The sequence below is a fragment of the Pelodiscus sinensis genome, chromosome 1 (genome assembly GCF_049634645.1).
Source record: "Pelodiscus sinensis isolate JC-2024 chromosome 1, ASM4963464v1, whole genome shotgun sequence".
Taxonomy (NCBI): Eukaryota; Metazoa; Chordata; order Testudines; family Trionychidae; genus Pelodiscus; species Pelodiscus sinensis.
In genome coordinates, this window is record NC_134711.1 from 226,312,579 (window position 1) to 226,334,799 (window position 22,221).

At 40.1% G+C, this 22,221-nt stretch overlaps 1 long non-coding RNA gene across 2 annotated transcripts in view; it reads left to right on the top strand.

The window, feature by feature from the left end:
* LOC142827034 (uncharacterized) overlaps window positions 1-20,005 on the top strand; it is a 42,014-nt gene extending 22,009 nt beyond the window's left edge. For both annotated transcript variants that reach the window (XR_012901400.1, XR_012901402.1), the window contains exon 3: window positions 19,580-20,005. This is a non-coding gene — a long non-coding RNA (uncharacterized LOC142827034). The remainder of the gene's footprint in view (window positions 1-19,579) is intronic.
* The last annotated feature ends 2,216 nt before the right edge of the window (window positions 20,006-22,221 follow it).

Genomic DNA, 22,221 nt, shown 5'->3' on the forward strand with positions numbered 1-22,221 from the left:
ATGCAATGAGAAAATAACAAATGCAATTTTAGGTCGCATTAACAGAGGCGTAGCATGCAAACCACAGGAAGTCTTCAAATTTTTGAAAGGCTGCCATAAAAGAAGTCAGAGAAAATCTTTTCTCGCTTGCCACAGAGGGCAGAAAGTGATGCATTCAAACTACATCATAAATTAAATCTCAGGAAAGAACATCTTAAATGTAAGAATAGTAAGACAATGGAATAGGCTGCCTAGAAGTCATGGAAGCTGGAGGTTTTCAAAAGGAGACTGGATAACTTTCTGCCTTGGTTAGTTTAGATACAACAAATCCCACTTTTTGCCAAGGCTTTAGCCTGTATGACTCTTGTGGTTCCTTCTAACCCAATGGTTGTATGATTCAAAGCTCCTCCATACCATAAGATCACAACGTTTACTCTATTTATCTTCATGATACTCCCTTAAGTTAGATAAGGGTTAAAATTTCCATTTGACAGGTGAGACACAAACTCAGTGACTTGCCTGAGGTCTTACAGTAAGTCTGTGGGAGAGAAGAGAATGGAGCTCAGTTTTAAGGAGTTTAAGGTTAGAGCTTTAATGACTGGCTGCTTGCCTAGAGCTGATAGCTTGTGCATGTTAAAGCATTAGGATAGCCCCTGCTAATCTTATTGCATGCAGTGGTATATTTTCTCAGGGTGCACCACTTAAAGGCAATGGATACACCAAATGCCAAAAATTTTAAATTCTCATTCAGAAAAAGACATTCACAAGAGCAGAAGGTTTTGTTGATTCCCCTTCTGCTGCAGAGTGCTAAAAACTGGGTAAATATTTAAGCACCAGAGAACTGATTGCCTTCTGAAAACATTTCACAGAAACTATCTCAAAAAGTTTTTCTGGGGGAGGTGGGCATGTCTCCTGCAGCAAGGTGCTGTATAATTGGTGGATACATGCTCTGATTGTGTTAGAGGCTTTTTCATAAACAGTTTTTTTCTCTTTAAAGGAGACATAATAATGCAAAGGGCTGATACTATGTACTTGATCATATGATCCCAAAGACTAAATTACAGGAGATAAGCGAAGGTAGAAGCATTTTCTAGATTGCTGTGTCAGCTGAGGTAAAGAACAATAGCTTCATGGTACAAACATTTCATTCATGTCTATTTTGTTGGGGAAACACACAGGCTGTGTCCAGACTCAGGGGTTTTTTCGGGAAAAGTAGCCTTTTTCCGAAAAAACTTCACCTGCGTCTAGACTGCAGCCGCGTTCTTTCAAAATTAAATCGAAAGAACGCGGCTTTTCTTTCGACGGCGGTAAACCTCATTTCACGAGGAAGAACGCCTTCTTTCGAAAGTGCTTCTTTCGAAAGAAGGCGTTCTTGAATGTAAATAGGGCTTCTTCGAAAGAGAGCATCCAGACTCACTGGGTGCTTTCTTTCGAAAAAGCGGCTTGCTCTTTCGAAAGTTCTGCGTGCAGTGTAGACGCTCTCTTTCGAAAGAGGCTCTTTCGAAAGTATCTTTCGAAAGAGCCTCTTTCGAAAGAGGCTTGCAGTCTAGACATAGCCACAGAGACTTTTCTATCATCCTACTTGACATGGTACAAGTGATCAACCCTTATTAAACTATAAGCTATTGGAAAACATTTGCAGGTTGTGTTAGATGGCAAGTTCCTCATTTAACTGGAAAAGGCATTGCCATGGCAACAAAAATTGATCCTGTCCTATCACAGGTTTTTCCCTGCATGGAGCTTTTCTACACATGCTTCTCATCTTAACATAAAGCCATATTTCAAAAGGTGGCTGGATTTTGGCTGCCAATATGGATTATGTGGTGTGTGGGTTTCAAATAATAAACTCTCAGTTTTTCTAGCTCGACCTGTTGTCTAAGCTGCAGCATGTGTGAAAACATCTTGTTTGGGCCAATGCGAGACTGTTAGCTAGAGAACTACTTTTCAACTTCAGTTAAACAAAGCTCTTGAGGACTGTCAAAAATGGCTAAATGGACATACTGGGCTGGCATCTCATTTACATCAAGGCCCATTTACACCACAGGTTACATGTGTATTAAGGCCCCTTTACAATTCTGGAGTGTGTATGCTACAAGATAAGGGCATGACTCCCAGCTCGAGTACAAATACTTGTGCTTCACCAACAGTTAGCTTAAGTATAACTAGCAGCTTAGCCATACCAAGTACGTACCCATAGTGTTTAGGCAGCTTTGTATGTGGCACGGATAAGCTGTTCTGTTGCTGCCTGTGCTCCTGAAGCTACACGACTCTCTATACTTGTGTGAACTCTTATCAGGTGAGTGAGAACATGTGTCCATGAGCTGGAAATCATACCCCACAGTGCATAGTGTGAGTCATATCAATAGAGCAAAGAAAAACTCGTTTGGGCTCCAGCCGAAGCCTGGAAGTCTACACAGCAATGAAACTGCCCTGCAGCCTGAGCCCCCTGAGTCCAGTTGCTGTGTAGACATATCCGCAATCACTGCTCCATTTGTAATGAAAGAAGTACAGACAATTTTTTTTTAACATTCATAACTGATGCCACAAGCCCAGAGGTTTTGCAGCTATGACCTATCAAGCCTAGAGGTGCCAGGACTCAAAGCTGGAAAGCCCTGGGCAAATGACACACCAGCCTCCATGAAAATAGTCCAACCTTCCTCCTGTGGTGCCTCAGCAAAGAGGGGTTTGTTGTTTACTGCCGGAGGCAATGCCATTAAAGTGGCATCTGTTTGTGTGCACAGATGCTGAAAGCCAAATAGAAGGCACTGTCACCTTTATGTGAATGCAGCTTATAGATCTGAGCATCTCTTCAGCTATCTGATTGACACGCATAACGGTGCGCACAGAATAGCTGCTAGTACTCAAATGTGCAGAGGTGCACATAACTTTGCAAGCGCATCAGTGGAAGATGAGTTAAGGCCCTTTGAACGTCTGTATCAGTTATATTTGGAGGGTATCATTCTGTTAAGCTGTTGAGTTGCTCTATAAATTAATAGGTAATATCATAATATATCCCAGCAGACAATTCATATGCAGTAGGAAGACATCTATTTTTGTGTGGAAGAAGCATATTCACATTGGCCAGAGGCATATGTGCCAGCATCTGAAAGCTACTATTAATAAAGACATTTAGAAGATTATCAATCCTACTGAAATCCTTCACCTAGAAGAACTTCTTGGAAAATCATTTTGGGTTATGTGCTTCCTAGGTAGTACAGGAAAGAGAATTTGTACATCACCTTGTGGAGAGTATATCAGAAACAGATTACATTGGGGTTTCCTTACCAACCAGAATAATCCCACCCCTTACATTTTCAGGAAGTTTTTTATTATTATTATTATGTGTCTTAGTATTTGTAGGTGATATGGGGCTCAGTGTGCTGAACTCTGTTTATATATAAGCAAGCAGTTCCTGCTCCACAGAATGTACAGTGCAAATACACAGAAGATATATAAAGGAGAGGGGAAGAGAAGCAATGTATTATTATCTCTATTTTACAGAGGGGGAACTGAGTGACTGAGGATTACATGAGTTTGCCAAAGTCACATAATGAGGCTGTGGCAATCTGACATGGAATCCAGACCCTGCACCTCAATTCTGTTGGCGCCTCAAGACCCCTCCCATGCTCCAAACCTCTTAGCCCCAGCTCTGCCACATTAATTTCGTCAGGTGCACCAATATGGAGGCGATGTGTCACACACAATCTCCATATTGGTGCACCTAACAAAATTCATTCCTCACATGCAGAGGAAAAAATTAGAGGGAACCCTGCAGAGCACCTGATTATGTCAGCAGTATGATGAAATGTGGCTACACTAACCCAGAGAAGCCAGACCATTTTGCACAAAGTCTCTAAAGGTATTTTTTTTAATGTTGAGGGAAGCGAGTTTCAAAGCATTGGGATTTATCATTTTTGACCTAGACTGATCTTTTCAATGACAAATCACAGGCTGGCTTCCTTTTCCAAAAAGAAATTATCTAGCATCACATACACTGGTGTACTTGGCCTGAAAAAAAGCCAAATTATCTTTTTAACATTTGCTTCTTTAATTTTGGAGGTTTTGTTCTCTGGCGCATTAACAACAGCTTCAAGTTGCTTAAAATACTGCTAGCCAGGTCTATGCAATGACTTTCTGCCTCCAGGTCTCTCTCTGTGTTCTGATGGAACTTTCTTCTTTTTTATTTTTAGCAGTTCTGAAAGGTGGAATAGTATAGCTTTTCCTCCAGAGATGTGGGAATGAGAGCAATTTCCAACTTTTAAATGCTTGGCATGGCATTTGCAGATTTGGCCAGCAGGAGGCTTCCCATGAGTGCAGTTTTGTAGAGCTGCTGGGACGATTGTGGGTTGCGGTGCTGGGCTGGGCCACACCCCCAGTGTTTACTCTGATACGTGGCTTTTGAACATTACTTAAAAGATCACAGGCAACTATCTTTGATTCCACATTGGCCCATCATAAATTATCTATTGAGGAAGTGTTCTCAGGGTACACAAAGAGATTGCTTTTGTATAAATGCAGTTCTCTGTTTTTAAATAATAACAACCACCATTTAGATAGGGCCTAGACAACGCAGGTGTTCTTCTGCCAGTGAATAGAAAGAGCTTATGTTCATTACAACCCCCTTTTCCCAAATTTGTGCTGACAACCTTGGAGAAGCTGCCATATGAACAATCAAATCAAAGAAGCAGAGCCAAGTTGGCTTGTGATGTACTGGAAACATTAGGAGTGTGGGAGGGGTGTCATTGTTTCCCAGACAGAGAAAGTCAAGATTAGTAGGGAAAAGAAACTGAATGCTCAGTAATTTAGGAGGGTTTTACAGACTCCTTGAAGCTAGTTCTCTGTCTCCTTGGTGCTTCTGAGCTCTACCAGATCAAGGGTGAAATTCTGGCTCCATTAAAGCCAATGGCAGAAATCCAAATGTATTCAGTAGAGCCATGATTTCATTCAATAGAGCCAGGATTTCATCCCGAGAGTTTAGACTTAAATTTAGATATTCCACATGTGATAGATTTTACAATAGAATGCTTTGTATGGACACAAGTTGGAAATACTAGGACTATGACACACACTGAAGCTATGACACGTTGATATGTGTTGAAATTTAGCCTCTGGGGTCTTATTTAGAAACTATGATAATATTGAGCTTTTCAGTGATTTCTGATTCTCAGATGATCCCCTGAGTACTATAACTATAGTGCTATACTTTGTACTCAGTCAAGAAAAACCCCACAAACTCCTCCTCCCCTCCCCTCCCCGCAAAAACAAACAAACAAACAAACAAACAAACAAACAAACAAACAAACAAACAAACCCCGGCTGCTGCTACCTGTGTGCCTCAGAGGGTCAGTCAATGTTTAAAAGTAACTAATGTTTAAATGTAAATATTTTCAGCCAATTTCCCATAAGGCCTTCATTCTGAATCTCTGGGGCAGAGGAAGGGAGAAAGGAGGAATAGCTGTGAGAATTTCTCAGACTAACCCTACTTAACCTGACTCAGTTTTGCAAACTGGAAATTTCTCAGGGGAATGTTATGTCTAGTTGCTTTACATTAAGCCTGCAAAAGCATCTGAAAGCTTACTTACGTGAACTTTCAAGGATTAACAAATATATTGTGTTTACAGTATTGGTCCCTTAAGAAACAGCAAGTGACTTCCATGGAATTATGGAGGAATGTGGAGCCCAGGAAAGGAGAGTGGATTCTCTGTGTCTCATGTTGCCCTTACACAACATGGATTATGAGGGCAACTGATAATCAATGTCTATTGGCTAAGATTTCATCTGTGCATGACAAATGTGACAGGTGAGATCTTGCTACTGCTTCACCTCCTGAAATTATTTTCAAATGCTCAGATCTCAGATACCATACACAGAGTCTGGGCAAATATGCCTATATTCAATGATGTTAGAAAAAAAAATCAGCTACTTATGTACCACAGTCATCTGTAGCTAGCATAAATCCACCCATCTTCCTCTTGGCATCATAGTCAGTCACTCACACGTATTTTTAAGTAGTTTGGTGGTTTTGTCATGTGAGCCCCAGTATCGGATGCTCTCTGGGAGAGTCTGTTAACTGGTAAATGTTCAAACACAGTAACCAGCTTGGTCCCTTTATCACAGATAATATTGAAAGCCCACAGTGGCTGTAATGTGAACACTCCACAGTGCTTTGCCCACAGCCTGTATGATTTTGTACTAATAAGAGCTGGTAAAAACAATGCAGATGAAAAGTTTTTTCCATCTGAAAATATGACTTCAATTAAAATAAAAGTGCTATATTTAAAAGTGACAAGTATGGGGACACTCCTCTCCACCCTCCCTCCCCCCCCCCCCCCCAGCCTTTATTTTCTCTTTAGAAGAAAGAATAGAAAGGAATGAATGGAGGTGTGCTGGGGTATAATCCAAGATAATCACTGCATGAGTTAATGTGGGCAATAAGAGATCAATTAACCTTATATGGCACACCTGAGGGAAACTTGAGTAATAAGCACTAATGGCATAAGAAGCACATTTGGAGGGCTTGACCAGGTAGTCCAGTCCAAGGTGGGATGAGGTGAGGTAGCATGGCATGGCTGCTGAGCAGGCTAATGGCTGGTTATGTAGTCTGGAAAAGTCTGAGAGCTCAGAGGGGTTAGATCTCAGAGGTAGCTTGGGCTGGTGGTTAGCTACCTGGAAATACAGGCTGAGGGTATGTCTACACTACCACCCTAGTTCGAACTAGGGTGGTAATGTAGGCAACCGGAGTTGCAAATGAAGCCAGGGATTTGAATTTCCCGGGCTTCATTTGCATAAAGCCAGGCGCCGCCATTTTTAAATGTCCGCTAGTGCGGACTCCGTGCCGCGCGGCTACACGCAGCATGGACTAGGTAGTTCGGACTAGGCTCGGACGAGGAGTAACGGTAGTTCGGACTAGGAAGCCTAGTCCGAACTACCTAGTCCGTGCTGCGTGTAGTTGCGCGGTACGGAGTCCGCACTAGCGGACATTTAAAAATGGCGGCGTCCGGGAAATTCAAATCCCGGGCTTCATTTGCAACTCCGGTTGCCTACATTACCACCCTAGTTCGAACTAGGGTGGTAGTGCAGACATACCCTGAGAGACAGGTGAAAAGTTGTGTTGGAAAATGAGGGAGAAGCAGCAACTTGGGGAGAAGAATGGCTTCAGATTATAAGGAAGAAAAAAAGAGTAGACATATCTGGATCTGAAAAAGAGGGGACTGAAAAAAGTGTTAGGAAAAGCACTGACATCTTATAATTATCAAATCACTGACTGAACATGTAAAAATAGGTGTTCATCCCTTGAAAACAGGCAAATGGATTAGACAATGTATCAGAGGTTTATGAAGAGCTAAAAACGCAGGATGGAGATTTGTTAGTTGAATGTACAACAAATAATTGAAAATCTTCTTACAACTACAATTAAAAAAAATAAAAATAGCTACCTAAATTTATGACAAAAACAAGAGGGTTAATGTATGGGGTACCACTAGGTATGACTGAGGATGAAATTAAAAGGGGTATGGATGAAGATGAAGTGCTATTTGTTAAGCAACTGATTAGCAGGGAGAGCAAACCATCCGCAAACAGACAAGTAACGTCTAAAAGTGCAATGCGACCTGATTTGGTTTATAGGATATCAACTCTTCCGGGTTAAATCATATATCCTGGCCCCTTTGAGATGTTATAAATGTCAGTATTTTGTGCATGTGGCAGCTGTCTGTAAGGGGAAAAGAGACACGGTTAATGTGAAGAAGAATGGTTGTATTAAAATTCAGCAATTGCAGGGGAAAGCACAGTGTAGCACATGAAGGGTGTGTGGCAGCAGAATGAGCTAGAGAGATACAGAAAATTAAAACTATCCATTAATTATCTGAGGAAGAAGCTACCAAAAGAGATTCACAGCTTAATGTGGAAAAAGGAGGAAAATGTCAGTGAGAAAAAAGAACGACTGGTACAGCAACGCGGATTTCAAGCAGGAAAGCTAATATAAATGTGTGACACTGAGCCAGTGAGAGAAAAGCAATTAGCAGGCTAAATGATCCACATTCAACATTTAAAGACATATTAGAGAAGTATATAAATGGTAATTAGGGCCATTTTTTATAAATAGCTAACAAAGTATGTTAAATAGACTAGAGTTTTGAAAGGTAAACTTGTATCATTATAGAATTTGAAGATGTTGAATATATTTGTCTCTATTTATTTATATCTTGTTAGATGTTAACCGGATTAGCTTGTAGTTGCTAAACTTCAGTTTGTTTGTGACTATATTCTATTGAATCAGGCATAAAAAGAAAATATTAACATTTAGATGAAACATATGGTGAAATACCATTGCTTTTATCTCTCTTTGAAGTGTATAGGAAACTACCTATTGACTGCTTGAATGAACAATTGTCTTATGCTAAACAGTGAAACTAATTATTTGTGTATACATGGAAAATAGAATTGACTTCAAAGTCACAATATATATTATCTATTCTTCATCCAATGAATGTCTGCTGCTTTGATTATTTGTTGAGAGGCAAGCTTGCAAGATATCTGTAAAAGGATAAGGCCCCAATCCTGCAATCTTCGATCTGCTCATGCTGCATCAGGAAAGCTTGAGTCACAGAGCTGAGGTCTCCAGCATCAGTTTGGATTGCCATTGTTTCTCATGGCCTAATTGATACAGACTCTGCACATGGATGGCCTACTGGATTACCTATGGAATTGATTCTGAAACAACTTTTTGCAACTTCTCAGCTCACCATCTCTATTATGAAACTGACCTAAAAACTTTACTCATATCTTTATGTATAAGGAGTTTTAACCAAATACACTTGCTCTTTTCTTTTTTAAAATATATTTTCATTTACTTAATAAGAATTTGCTATACGCATTTATTTGGATAAGCTCTGAAATATTCGTTTACCTGGTGAGTAATGTGACTGATTTCTTAGGACTGGTAGAACTTTATACAGAGAGCCTTACATGCATACAAAATGTGTATCCATATCCACACCCATATATGCAAAAATGAGCGGTGTATATCCACATCCAGATCTGTGGATATAAAGTGGATATCTGCAAATCTGCAGGGCTCTAGATACAAAATTTATATCAACATCTGCATGATGAGCCACGGATATCCATATCCATGTCTGTGGGTGTGGATATCTGCAGATATCTGCAGATATAAAGAGAACATCCATGGCTTTGCAGGTCTCTATTTATATGTGGTGAAAAATATTGAAATAATCCTGAATATATTTGATTTGCTTGACTGGGTGGGAAATTTAAGGGGGCTGTGATTTTGGATTCTGGACAACCAGTAAGATATTATAGCAGTTGTTTTGTTGTTGGCTTGGTGAACCAAATTATTACGTAAATCATCAGTTTTGGGAAGTCATCTTCCCCATTCTTTGCTGTTTGCTGTGAGAACATAAGAACGGCCATACTGAGTCAGAGCAAAGGTACCCTATCTGCTGACAGTGACTAATGCCAGGTGCCCCACAGGGAGTGAACCAAACAGGTAATGATCAAGCGATCTCTCTCCTGTCATCCATCTCCACCCTCTGACAAACAGAAGCTAGGGACACCATACCTTACCCATACTGGCTAATAGCCACTAATGGACTTAACCTCCATGAATTTATCTAGTTCTCTTTTAAACCCTGTTATAGTCCTAGCCTTTACAACCTCCTCAGGCAAGGAGTTCCACAGATTGACTATGCGCTGTGAGAAGAAGAACTTCCTTTTATTTGTTTTAAACCTGCTGCCCATTAGTTTCATTTGGTGGCCCCTAGTTCTTATACTATGGAACAAGTAAATCACTTTTCCTTATTCCCTTTCTCCACACCACTCATGCTTTTATATACCTCTATCATATCCCCCCCTTAGTCTCCTCTTTTCCAATCTGAAAAGTCCTAGTCTCTTTTAATTGTTCCTCATATGGGACCTGTTCCAAACCCCTAATCATTTTAGTTACCCTTCTCTCAACCTTTTCTAATGCCAGTATACATTTTTTTTGAGATGAGGAGACCACATCTGTACTCAGTATTCAAGATGTGGGTGTACCATAGATTTATATAAGGGCAATAAGATATTCTCCGTCTTATTTTCTACCCCTTTTTTAATGATTCCTAACATCCTGTTTGCTTTTTTGACTGCCACTGCACACCGTGTGGACGTCTTCAGAGAACTATCCACGATGACTCCAAGATCTCTTTCCTGATTAGTTGTAGCTAAGTTAGCCTCCATCATATTATATGTATAGTTGGGGTTATTTTTTCCAAAGTGAATTACTTTACATTTATCCACATAAAATTTCATTGCCTTTTTGTTGCCCAATCACTTAGTTTTGTGAGATCTTTTTGAAACTCTTCACAGTCTGCTTTGGTCTTAACTACCTTGAGCAGTTTAGTATCATCTGCAAATTTTGCCACCTCACTACGTCTTTCTCCAGATCATTTACGAATCTGAGCAACTCCGTATTTCCCCTTCAGCAACCATGATCAGAAAGGGGAACCAGGGAAGATGTCTGACTTGTAAGCAAAGAGAAATGTAAAGCATTTTTGAAAAATTATTTGCACTTTACACGTAGGAAAGAAGACTGAAAAAAATAAAGATGATAATAAAGCTGTCAGAAAAATATTTGCATATAGGCAATCTCTTGATAGACTACATTCATGCAATTTTAAATGAAGATAATAATATAGTTTAAGCAACATGGTTCTAATGATTTTTGCTGGAATGTACGTAATTGAATAACACATGGTCAGGAATTAAAGAAAACTAGTTTTGAAATGGAAAAGAAACCTGACATGTGTATAAAAAGAAATGTGCTTTGTGAAAAAATGTAGACTTCTAAGGCATGGTGTAATTAAACATGACAGAAAAATAAAAAGAGATGTTGTCTATATATTTATAAAGGATGATTAATTTACATTGCAATAGATGTACAGGATTTACATTTTTTAATGCAATGCTGTTGAAATTCATTATCAGAATAATATCTTTATACAAATTGATGGTGTTTACAGCCTACGTAAAAAAACGAGACAATCAGGAAATGGAAGCATTAGTTGTGGATGGCAAAGAGTCATATATAGTGTGTGGGGACCTTAATAGGAGAAGCAGGAAAATGGATTATTATGGCAAATGCCTGGAACAATTCACTAATATGCACAACCTGGTATTGCTCAATACTAGAGAACCTAGTTTAATTTGGTGGATGGTATCCTTTCCTGTTTAAATCTTGGAATTGTAACAAGCAGTATAGTATGTACTTTAAGCTAGGAAATCTATAAAGAAGTTGGAATAGGAAGTTATCACTTCCCTATGCTAATTATATATCAAGGCCAAGGTAATATTGAAAACATCAAGGCCTGGAGCCTTGGAAAAGCAAACAGAATTTTTTAACAAGCATGCAGTTTCTAAGTACCAGTTGTGTAAGTGATAATCTAGGAGAATTTCATGATAATATTATAAAAGGAGATGTAGCAACAACCAATCTAGTGATATATAAGACATTGAATTTCCATAAATTCAGGAATCTAGTGCCCCAGTGGACTGAAGATTGTAAAGTGGCAAGAAAAGAAAGAAGTAAGGCACATAAGCAAGCGAGTATAATCAATAGCAAGAACTTAATGAGGTATAAATGATGTAAAGCAGTGGAACAAAGAATTATTTGAAAACCAGCGAAAGAGCTGAAAAAATGTATTGAGGGAAAATGAACAACGATTCCATGATTTCAGAGATATATAAACAAATGAAAATAATCTATGATATATGGGGTAAAAACAAATTTACACTTGGTCTTATAGTAAATGACAAAGTTGAAAATTTCAATTTAGGAAAAGCAATAGGGCTTTCAAGTGATTAAAAATTTAATCATGATTAATCTCACATTAAACAATAGTAGAATACCATCTATTGAAATATTTTGGGATGTTTTCTGCATTTTCAAGTATAATGATTTCAATTACAATGGAAAATACAAATTGTACAGTGTTAACTTTACATTTATTTTGGGCTGGCACATTTACCCAATGTTGCTCGGGTACTTAACTCAAGTTTGTGCACTTTTCCCTTGCTTCCTGACAATGTTTATGGGGAATAACCAGGAGGAGTTCTTAAACAAACAGATGAATAGACAGACAGACAAACTCTCTAAAATATATAATAGATTACCAATACTTGCATTATAAAAAACAAAGGAGTATTATTAGTTCACCTAATACAAGTACCATAGTGCAATCTCTTTGTCATGAAAGTTGAAATTGCAAATGTAGAATTATGTACAAAACCAACTGTATTTAAAAATAGAACAGAGTTAAACATTAGAACCTAAAAGTCCATTCAGTCCTACTTCTTGTTTAGTCAGCTACTCAGACAAACAAGTTTGAATACAATTTACAAGAGAGAATGCTTCCCATTTTTAGTTTACAATGTTTCCTGAAAGTTAGAATAAGCTTTTGCATGGCATCACTGTACCCAGTGTCACAAGATATTTATGTGCAAGACATGTTAAAGATTAATTTGTTACTTCATGCTTCAACCACCATTCCAGAGAACATGTGTCCATGCTGATGACTGGTTCTGCTTGATTGAGATCAAAAGCGGAGCAGACTGATGCATGTTCATTTTCATCATCTGAATCAGAGGATCAGCAGTTGATTTTCCTTTTTTGGTAGTTCAGGTTCTGTAGTTTCTACATCAGAGTATTGCCCTCTTATGACTTCTAAAGTCATGCTACACAACTTGACCCTCAGATTTTGGATGGCACTTCAGATTCTTAAACCTTGGGTGAAGTGCTGTAGCTATTTTTAGAAATCTCAGAGTGGTATCTTCTTTTAGGTTCTGTCAAATCTGAAGTGAAAAAGTTATTAACATGAACAACATGTGCTGGGTCGTCATCTGAGACTGCTATACATGAAATATATGGCAGAATGGAGGTGAAACAGAACAGGAGACATACAATTCTCCAACAAAGAGTTCAGTGACACATTTTGTTAATGCATTATTTTTTTAATGAGTATTAGCATGGAAGTGTGTCCTCTGGAATAGTGGCCGAAAGCATGGAGGGATATATATATCCTTAGCACATCTGGCACCTTGCAATGTCTGCTCCAAAAATGCCATGTGAATGCCTGTTCTCACTTTCAGGCGATATTGTAAACAAGAAGCAGGCAGCATTATCTTCTGTAAATTGTAACCAAATTTATTTGTCTGCGCAATTGGCTAAAGAAGAAGTAGAACTAAGTGGACTTGTAGGCTCCAAATATTTAAATTTTTTTTGTGAATACAATTAAGTAACACCAAAAAACTTTATATTTGTAAGTTGCACTCTCATGTTAAAGAGCTCACACTACAGTACTTGTAAGTGGTGAATTGAAAAATACTATTTTTCTTCATAATTTTTATGGCACAAATATTTCCAATAAACTATAAAGTGATCACTATACACTTTATTCTGTGTTGCATAGAAAATTTAAATATTTGAAAATGTAGACAAGCATCCAAAACATTTAATAAATTTCAGTTGGTATTATATTGTTTCACAGTGTGATTAATCTCAATTTTTAAACCACAATTAGTTTTTTTTAGTTAATTGCTCGAGTTAGCTGTGATTAAACAACAGTACTAACAAGCAGACAATTTAGCAAAAGTATTCCAAAAAATTAATAATGATGCTAATCAAAATAAAGATTTTTGTGAACAAAAAAATGTTTGCTAAAAAACACTGAGTTCATACATGGCTAGAAGAATACAATGACATACTGAAGGAAATTTCAGTATGCAGGAATTCAGTAAAGCTATAGACAAAAATAAAAATACAGTCCCAGGTATAGATAGCATCTGCAAAGCAATGCTTAGCACCTACTAGAAGAGAGTTTGTGAGTTTTAGTGAAATTATATAATAAAACTTGGAGAACAGGAATAATACTGACAGAATGAAAGCAAGCTGTGGTCATACTGATAGGAAAACATGGTAAATTGCACATGATGCTTATAGACCTATTGCCCTCCCACATGTGTGGGCAAAATTATGGAAAGAATAAGATGAGAGATTCATAATATACTTAGAAAATATGAAATTATAAACTGTGCACAAAGTGGTTTCAGGAAAGGAAAATGCACAGTTGATTATATCATAAGCTTAGCAACAGAAATACAAAAAAGTGCTATGAAAAATAGTATTTTATATTTGTATTTTTGGACTTCGAAAAAGTATATGACGTACTATGGAAAAAAGACTTGCTGTACAAACTAGTCACAATTGGAATAAGAGGAAGAATGTTCTAGTGGATAAGAGATTCCTTAAGTGATAGAACCATACCAATCAGGTCCACAGCAAATGGGAGCTGCCTGAGTTGAGTATTCTCTGAATCTGGCACCCCAAAAACCCTTCCCGCATCACAATTCCGCACTGCAAATCAATCTCCTGCATCCAAATGCACTCCCAGAGCCTGTGTCTCAGAACCTGAATCTCTTGTGGCTGTTCCTCCATCTCAAAAAGCAGGGACATGTGATAGTTTCCAGAGAGCCACATAGCAAGCCTGCCGGCTCCATTCCAACCAGACTGTCTATGACTATTAGAAATGCCGGTTTATAGAACTTTCCGGTTGGCATAGGGCCAGATTCTAAAGCTTTTACTGTACATAGAAAAAAAGATTTTTTTTTATAAAGACTGAGATGCCTCAAGGTGAAAGAATAAAGTCCAAATGGATTAGAGGGAGTACCATGAAAGTGCAAAAGCATGAAACATGCATGACTTAGCTTTTTTTAAGGATATAAAATTGGATGAGGGGGTGTAGATTTTTGTCTATGGAAAAACTGTGGTAGGTGGTGGTCATAGCCTCACATACTGAAGCTGCTGGCCATACAATGACAGGTAAAGAAAGCCCAGGATGGGAAGAAGCTGGGATAGGAGTATATTACCTAGGAAGTGACAGCAGTAAAGGGATCTACCATCACAACCCAGAGGGAAAGAGATTTGGGAAAGGACAAAGAGGAAGTTCAGGGAGAGGATAGGCCCTGGGATCCTGTCTTGAACTGAGGAGTATGGAGATAATCCAAGAAGAATGAAGTAGCTGCAGGGAGCAGAGGACTATCCCGTGACAAGCCAGAGACAGACAAGGAGATAGAGCTCACATAGTAAGGTGTCTAGGGAAAGAGATGTGAAACTTAGCAGACTCATAAGATCCCTGAGTTGAAAGCTAAAATTGATGTGGGCCTCTGTAAGCATACTCAGTTGTGTATATGGGGGGTCACAGTGTGAGCAACTGACAGAAGGGGAACCAAACAGGGCCAGAGCTAATTCTCAAATACTACCACAAGGGGGTGTACTTGTGGTAATTGGAACCGTCTTTATGGAGAAAATACTTTCCTAAATTTTCACCTTTGCGGGAAACGTAGAATTTTCTTTACAGAAGATTTTTCACATTCAGATTTTTGTGTGAGAAATCTCATATTACTGGAAAATGCTAACAGTAATGATTTGATATTATTATTGATTTATATTACTATTACACCTAGTAGCCCTAAAACAGGCCTTTGTAGGAGAGATGGTTGCAGTTGGCTACAAGCTGGGCAGCCATTTTCAAGCCTTCTGCTGCTGTTTGTCATTAAAATGGATTTCTGTGAACCAGATTACCCAGGATAGCTGGAACTACACATGTTTTTATCTATTCTAGTGAACAAATGATCTTGAACAATTTTCTTCTTGGAAGAGGCATTAACTTTGGAACTTAACAGGGACTCTGATCCAAGTTCTCACGTCATTCTGTGGAGTTAATCCTCAAAATGAACTCTAGTGATAATTGTTTTGGAGAGGATTTTGTGGTGCCAAGGCTCTATGCTTGACTGTCCTTTTGACAAAAGAATCAATGATCTACTTACTCTTTAAAAACAAAACGTTCTTTCCATTGGAATCTTATAAACTATGAGGCATTTATCTCAGTAATTCTGTGTAATGATGTAGTAACCAAATGTAAATCAGAGCTACAATTTCTAGGGGAAAATCATATTATGTACAAATTAGATAAGGTGTCTTGGGTTACTGTCCAGCTTGAGAAGATGGGTGCTATCAGTGGGATTACTTATAGATTTAGGCTCTACACAGTATGGCTGTGTCTACACTGGCCTCCCTTTCGGAAAAGGGATGCTAATGTAGCACTTTGGAATAGGCAAATCCGCAGGGGATTTAAATATCCCCCGCAGTATTTGCATTAACATGGCTGCCGCTTTTTTCCGGCTTGGAGATAAGCCGGAGAAAAGCGCCAGTCTAGACGTGATTCTCCGGAAAATAAAGCCTTTTCCGGAGGATCTCCAATTCCTACTTGAAAGTAGGAATAAGAAAAAAATTCTGTTGTCTACACTGAGGGTTGGATCTAGCTGTTGGAAGCTTTGGAAAATGTTACCCCATGTCCTTAGGCTCACCCCACATCAAAGAGCAATGTCTAAAGGGAGCATAAAGGAGACATTTCACAACATCAAAGAATGTCTCTGAGGGTAGCTTGGTGAGCATGGTGAGGGAAAGGGGAGCACCCATGCTAGTAAATCTGTTTATGTGGTGCAGTTCACACCCCCACAAACAACCTGCTGATCTCACTCTGTCTTCTTCCTACCATCTTTGGAGCGCAGAGTGCCTTCAATGCTGTTGTGAACCAAGCAAACTTCCACTCTGGCTGTTCATGTAAAAGGCCAGGAGGAATCTGACTTGCTACATAATGTGTCTGTACTTTATGTAATGCGTGTACTAATTGTGTAAAGTTGCTTTCTGCTATTCACACAGAAGTTCAGGTCAAGAGGTAACAAATACTATGTGCAGTTAAAACCACACAGGGGAATTGTAAATAGGTAGAATGCAATTAGGTGTATAAGACAATGAGATTAACTCTCCCACTCTCACAGAAAGTTACAGGGGGTCTCTAATAACCACAAGTAATCTCAACTAATTATGTCTTATATCTGAAATGCCCCTGGCAATATGCTAGTATACGAGTCAGAAGGAAGAGCCCTATCACTAATGGCAACTACATTTTAAATATCAATATCTTGGCTAGTTTGTTTGCTTGTTTTTTAAAGCACTGTCCTGTGAGCAAATCTCTCTGCAAATTTCCAATTTTAAATAAATAGAGGTATTGCTTAATCATGGTTGTAAAGATATGTGCAAAATCCATGAATACCTGTCTTCCCACCAATTAAATCATGTCTGAGCTATATTTAAAAACAAAAATAAGCAAAACTTGGAGACCACATAAGTGAAATTTTAGGGTCTGATCCAAAGTCCAAAGAAGTCAACCAAGCTCTTAGGTGGGGGCATATTTAAGTGCAAGCATATGTCCCCCTCAAAAATCAGATGATCAAATGGAAACAAGTAAACATAATGGCCATTATAGTCGAGCAAGCAAAGTTGTATCAATAGTCATATTACTGAAATTAACAAAGCATGTCACTCTTTTTATTAAGATCCGAAATACAATAGGAGCTAGTTAATCTCTACAATTATATTATTATGTCTATATATTGTTTTCTAGCATCTGAGAGCAGAAATGTTGTTATTTACTGCATGTTTCAATTTTTTTGAACAAGTAAGTGAGAAAGTCATTAGCGTAGAATTATAGAATACTAGAGCTGGAAGGGACTTCAAAATATCATTAAGTCCAGTCCCCCTGGCTACATGGCAAGACGAAGCAACATCTAGATCATCCCTAATAAATGTTTATCTAACTTGTTCTTAAATATCTCCAATAATGGAAATTCCACAACCTCCATAGGCAATTTATTCCATTGCTTTGATGCCCTGACAGTTAGGAAGTTTTTCCTAATGTCCAACCTTGCTGAAATTTAAATCCATTGCTTCTTGTCCTATCATTAGAGATTAAGGAGAATAATTTTTCTTCCTCTTCCGTGTAACACCCTTTTAGGTACTTGAAAGCTGTTATTCTGTCCCCTCTCAGTCTTCTCTTTCCCAAACTAAACAAACCCAATTCTTTCAGTCTTCCTTCATGGGTTATGTTTTCTAGACCTTTAATCATTTTTGTTGCTCTTCTCTGGATCTTCTCCAATTTGCCCACATCTTTCCTGAAATGCGATACGCAGAACTGGACACAATACTCCAGCTGAGGCCTAACCAGTGCAGAGTAGAGGGAAGAATGATTTCTCATGTCTTGTTCACAACACTCCTGTTACTACATCCCAGAATGATGTTTGGGATTTTTGCAACAGTGTCACAATATTGATTCATATTTAGCTTATGGTCCACTATGATCCCTACATTCCTTTCTGTAGCACTCCTTCCAGTCACTTCCAATTTTGTATGTGTGCAGCTGATTGTTCAATGTCAAATGCTGATGAAGGAATGACTTGTCTTCTTTGAAATGCTGAGCTTCTATTTGTTATCTGTGTGACTACAGATTGACTGACTGCCTTTTATTATTTTCAGTCTTTCCAATGAGATTGCTCTTTCTTTTGGGTATATTTGTGGTACTCCAATAAATCACAGTTTTTCAGCTTATTGAAAGTGACTGTTTTAGTCCTTAGGTTTCTGTAGGCAATTAGTGATGACATTCTGCTAGATTACATAGTGTAAAGCTGGCAGCATCATAGCTTAATGGTTAACTGTAACTATCATTAATGAGAATGATTTAACGAATGATAACACACTGATATTTCTGAGCTATCAAATATCCTTTTTTTTCAAAAGTCATCCCCTTTCTCTCTGGTAGAATTCTGAAGAATTGGCTAAAATTCTTCTTTTAGCCAATATTTTGAAGAATATTTATATATTTCATATGTTGATATACTGGCCCTTGATTTTGATAGGTTGCGGTCAAGATTTTCAAGCGACTGCTTATTTTGCATATCCATTTTAAAGGGGTTTGATTTTTCAGAAAGTGCTGACCACCCATCCTCTGAAAATCAGGTTTTTAATGATATAGTTATAAAAGCATTGGTTTATTTATTTGTTTTGCAAAGTCTCTATTAAAAAAAGCAGAATTATTAGGTCACCAGCTGTAGCTCTCTTCAACATCCACTTCCACATCCTATATCCAGGGAGAGGTCAAATTCTTAATCTTTTTCCGGACATTTGGCCAATTAAGTCACCCAGGGTGTGTCTAGACTACATGCCTCCTTCGACGGAGGCATGTAGATTAGCCAGATCGGAAGAGGGAAATGAAGCCGCGATTAAAATAATCGTGGCTTCATTTAAATTTAAATGGCTGCCCCGATCTGCCGATCAGCTGTTTGTCGGCAGATCGGGGGAGTCTGGACGCGATGCCCCGACAAAGAAGCCTTTCTTCATCGACACAGGTAAGCCTGGTTTCACGAGGCTTACCTGTGTCGATGAAGAAAGGCTTCTTTGTCGGGGCATCGCGTCCAGACTCCCCCGATCTGCCGACAAACAGCTGATCGGCAGATCGGGGCAGCCATTTAAATTTAAATGAAGCCGCGATTATTTTAATCGCGGCTTCATTTCCCTCTTCCGATCTGGCTAATCTACATGCCTCCGTCGAAGGAGGCATGTAGTCTAGACACACCCCCAGTGTTTAATCTCATCCTGTCTTGACTATTGTAATTTTCTCCCTTCTTGTCTTTTTTTTTAACTAATATCTAGAGTCCTGTGCAGATACAAAATTCGTATCCACCTCCACATCCTTATCCACAAAAATGAGCTGAAGATATTCGCATCTGCATCCACTCCTAAACCATCACTCTGGCATCATAAATTAACATGTGCATTTACACTTACAAACAGCAACGGCAACAGAAACATTTGAAATTACAAGTGTGGCAAAGACTGGTAACCATGGAAGCTGATTGCCTTATCCAGCGTCTTTCATCATTCATCTCCTTCCTGATATGATTTATCAATAACTGACTGCCAAGCCTATCATTTAGAATACACCCATTCTCTCTGTGTTTCCTGTGAAGTGACTTGTACATTTGTCAATGCTGTAAAATAAATAATAGAAGAAACATTGATTGGCTGCCTGTGAAACTTTTGTATTACCCACTTTTTTTTTCTTTTTCTGTGGACAAAAAGAAGACACTTATTTTTCTCAAGCTGTCAAACACTTTTTATGAGCATGAATTGATGTTTTAAGGAACTAACATATTTAAGCGCTGTCAAGATAGAAGACTTAGGGCAGTGGTTTTCAAACTTTTTTTCTCATGACCCAGTTGAAGAAAATCACGGACCCAACACAATTTGACTAGAATGTGAGCTCCAGGATAGGACTGAGGATGAGAATGGGGGAGGGGAGTGTCCTGGAAATGAGATGAGACCTGGAAATTCATGACATCAGTATGTTGTTGCCTCCTTACCAGTGTTTGTCTGTAAAGGGGTGCTTGCCCTTAACTCCAAGTTCATTTATATGTCCTGCACTGGTTTGTCTTCTCTTGGTACTTGGTATCTTGGTACCTTCTAATAGTACCTTGGCCCCTCTGTGGGTATGTTTACACTACAGAGTATTGTTGGAAAAACACTGTTTTTCTGACAAAACTTGAGGAACCTCCACACTGCAATCATGTTCTTTTGATAGTAAATAAAAAGAACAGAAGACTTTTTCCAACAGCGGTAATCCTCATTCTATGAGGAGGAAGCCTTTTTGCGAAAGAGCTCTTTCACAAAAAGGTGTATGTGGTTGGGGAGGAGGTTTTTTTTTTTCAAAAGAACAGGCCTCCAGGAAAAAGCACAGGTGCTCTGGTGGCCACTCCATACAAAGTAATCACAACTCTATAGTTCCTGTCTCTTGGCCCCTCTTAAAGCTGCAGGCACCCTGAACAAGCCTTGTGGCAGGAAGCTGGCCAGAGAGCAGCACCCTGACCACACAGCTTTCCCTTTCACAGGCCTTGAAAGCCAAGTCCACACCTCAAGCCCCCCTCAACTGCCCTGGCCCCTTGCTAGGAGCAGACCTAGGGGTCCCAGGACCCACCCAGGAGAAGCAAGAGGTGTGCACCCTCCTGGTCAGGCCCAGAGATCGAGTCCCTCCTGGAACTGCGGAGTGAGGAGGAGGCCATACAGGATCCCCTGGCAAAGCACAGAAATGTGGACATTTATGGCTGGATGGCCGGCTCCGTGGTGGATCTTGGAACAGGTCCAGAGTAAAGTCAAAGAGCTCCACCGGGCATATATCCAGGCCACCGACCACAGCTCCCACTCTGGGGCAAGACTCCTCACCTGCCCCTACCACAAGGAGCTGCACCAAATCTTGGGGGGTGGGGAAATGTCTTCCCCACCCGTCCTTGTGGACTCTGGACTGGAGACCCCAGTCATCACCCAGCTGGAGGAGGAGCAGGAGGGCCAGGGCCAGCCAGCCATGGTGGAGGAGGATGAGGAGGACACAGGCACTGTGACCCACTCCCTTGAACTGGTGCAAAGGATCCAGGATGTCTCCCAGGCCTCCTCAGATGCCTAGGGAGGGCTCTTCAGGTGAGTGCTCTCACTTTCATACACACAGGGTGGGGGAGGCAGGTGCACAGGGGGTGGGGGGTGAGTGTAGCTCAGGCTGCACATTGTGCTGTGATCCGTTACTGTGTGGCACATGGATGCAGTGGTCAGCCCCTGAGCCAGGGTGGGATCCTGATGCCAGGCTCAGGGGAGGCCACACATGTCCTGCCACAGGGGGTATCCACCCCAGCTGGAAGCAGGCTAGCCACAAGGGCATGGGCATGGGCATGATCCCACACAGACCTGAGGAGTGCCGCAAGCTGTACCTGTGTGTGCGGACCCCTGCGAGGCCCAGGCTCCTCTGCCACCATGAGGGGACCCCACTGTGGCTGGAGACTTCCCTTGGCTGCTTGTCCATGTGCCAGGGGTGGGGGTCTGGAAAGTGGACAGCACAGTCCTCTGTGCACGTCGGGGCCCTTGTGAGACAGGGCCTGCTGTGCAGGCCTGTGATGGGGTGGACAAAGCCCGACATCCCTTCTAGAGGCCTTTCAGCACCCTGGCCAGCAACAGGAGCATTAGAGAGGTCCTCCGAGTAGAACAGACTGGCAGCCCCTGCTGCAGCCAATCAGACTGCAGGAGGCTGATATAAAAGGGCCTGTCAGTTCCTTCCTGGAGCTAGACCCAGGCAGACCTCAGGGCTGACTGGGGAAACACTAGCACTCTCGACAGCTCCGAGTGGGAGCTGGGCATCCTACCTGGTTGGAGCCAGGGCCTGTGGCTGAAAGCTAGACAAGAAGCCAAAGACAACCCTGCAGAACCCCGGACATAGGGAACTCAACCACAAGGGCCTACAGAAAGTGAAAAAA